The sequence below is a fragment of the Colius striatus genome, chromosome 28 (genome assembly GCF_028858725.1).
Source record: "Colius striatus isolate bColStr4 chromosome 28, bColStr4.1.hap1, whole genome shotgun sequence".
Taxonomy (NCBI): domain Eukaryota; kingdom Metazoa; phylum Chordata; class Aves; order Coliiformes; family Coliidae; genus Colius; species Colius striatus.
This window is the reverse complement of record NC_084786.1, coordinates 2193117-2195616: the sequence shown is the minus strand read 5'-3', so window position 1 is coordinate 2195616 and position 2500 is coordinate 2193117. Positions and strand designations below refer to the sequence as shown.

Below are 2500 nucleotides of genomic sequence, written 5' to 3'. Positions count from 1 at the left end.
ATAATTGTGTCTTTTGATCCTGGCTTCCTGCACTGAGGGGCAGAAGCCAATGATATGGGCGGTGGATTCTATTTCCGAATTGCAATGTCTGCAGGTTTTGTTAAAATTATCTTGCCTGCCCCTAGCCAAGAATTCTCTTGTGGGGTAAACATTTGCCCTGAGTTGTAGGGCGGTTATTATTTTCCTTTGGGGGATGCTTCTGTTGTTGCCAATCCAATTATTACTGATCTTGTCCCCTTCGAAGTTACTAATACCTCGGCCTTGAGATTGTAGTTTGATCCATTTTTGAAATTCCTGTTTTCTCCAGTTACATGGTTTGGGATAATAAACATTTAGTCTAGGCCTCTCCCATTCTGTACCCCCATCCAGATCACTCCCTTCCTCGGACACAACCAGGACTGACTGCGGTTCCCAGATACATGGAATCTTATCTTTATCCCCTCCAGCTGTGACCCATAGTTTTGAATATTCTTTCTCGATATTTTCATTCCTTGCCACAGATCTAATGATTTCATCGGAGGATTGTGCTATTCTGTGCAGTCTCCGGGCCTGTATGCTAGGAATTAGTGCAGTCAGCCTGGTTATGCCTAGGCCTCCGTCCCGGGTTCGAGCATATAACAATGCATCGCATGTGCTCGGGGGGAGGTGTAACCACAACTTGACAGAGTTTCGAATTGTCAAGTCAAGCACTTCTAAGTTGGTGACTTTTGCATTCGATTGGTCTGCTAAATATATTACTCTAGGGATGGCGTAGCCTTTCAAGATGTCAACTTTCTGGCAGGGTTTTAGTGGCGCCTTGTCAATCAGATCTAGCCACTTTTTCATTTTTGACAGTAACTCTGGTTTCGCTAGGCCCGACCAGGGGTCGATTTGTAGGCCCAGGTACTTCTCAGAGTCACCCGGCGCGATTAGTTTTAAGGGGGTGTTGTTGATGGCCCAGGCCTCACAGTCATTGATGGTGTATGAGTCTTTGGTGGGTTTTATAAAAAACCCATGACATTTTTCCCCCTGTATTTTGAGACCGGTCAGATCGCAGAAGGTCTCCAGGATTTTAATATTTCTGTTCATACCATCCCAAGAGCTACTTAGCAGAACCAAATCATCAGCAAAAGCCATAGCTGTTATGTTCTTATCACAGTGTTGGTAACCATATCCGCTGTTTTCCAGCTTACACAACAGGGGATCCAGAGCTAAATTAAACAATAAGGGAGACATAGGGTCACCCTGTTTGACACCGATGTGAATTCCAATTGATTCGGTGCGGGCTTTTTTCACTTGGATAGATGTTGTAACATTCCTATATAATTCAGTTATTAATGCAATGATATGCTCGTCCACTCCCTTCTGTTTTAACACCGATAGGATATGGGAGTGATTGACAGAGTCAAAGGCTTTGGCAAGATCGACAAATACTACCCCCAAGGCATGGTGTTCCTTTTTAGCATTTTGCATAATAAGCTGCAGCAGTTTTAAGTTCTCTGCACAGCCGGCCGATTGAATAAAGCCTCTTTGCCTCGGATTAATAGGACATGCTTTGGCTAGCCTGGCTGTTAAAATTCTTGAGAATAATCTCAAGATGGCTGAGCCAATAGTAATTGGACGCCAGTTATTGATATCAATTAGGCGCCCCGGATCAGCTGCTTTGGGTAACAGTACAGACCGACATTCTTTTACCTTGTCAGGGACCTCACCAGTTGTTAGCCACAGGTTGAACAGTTCAGCGATGCGAGTGAAGTCTGGGTCGATCTTGGCCAGGTCCTTCACCTTCACCCCATCAGGTCCTGGAGATGATTCAGTGTTCATCTCTTTGATGTTTTTAGCAATTTCTTTTGCAGTTATCAAGGATTCAAATGCCGTGTTGTCTGCTAGGCCCGAAGAACGAAAGTCTGCCAGTCCCTTGAATGTTCCCGGTGACTCCCACCTGGATTTGAACACCCTGTGTATTTCCTCCAGAGGGATATCACACTGGGGGGATTCCTTTTCGTCCAAGATGATGCCGGCCAGCTTCCCCCTGTTCAGATGAAACAGCCGCTGGAATCTCAGGAATGCACCCCTCCTCCGGGCCCTCTTTTTCATCCACTCTTTCGAGTGTTTTGAAGAGGTGGCGATTTTGGCCTCCCGGATTTTTCGGGACTGGTTGGCGTGCAGCTCAGCAGTCCTCCGATGTAACAAATTATAATATTCGTCGATTGCCTCCTTGCTTAAGGATAGGTGGTCTTTGCCTTTGATCACCTTTTTAGCCAGGTTGTGAAAAAAGTCCTTTTTCTTGGATGTTAACCTTTTTGATAATATTTTCTGGTAAAACCCTTTAATGTAGTTTTTCTCCTGCCCCCCCAAGTCCTCGGGTTGCTCCCGAATTGGCACAGTCTCTGTAACAGTTTCTGTAATAAATTCCAGTTGTTTTGCAGTCACCGAGTTGTTCAGATCTCTTCTTTTATCACTAATTTGTTTTGCTGTTTTGGTTGTGATGTGCTCTGCAATAAGTTTGTTGATGTTCTTA

General features: G+C 44.8%; 1 pseudogene; it reads right to left on the bottom strand.

The window, feature by feature from the left end:
- LOC133628183 (28S ribosomal RNA) overlaps positions 1-2500 on the bottom strand; it is an 8987-nt pseudogene that overhangs the window by 2029 nt on the left and 4458 nt on the right.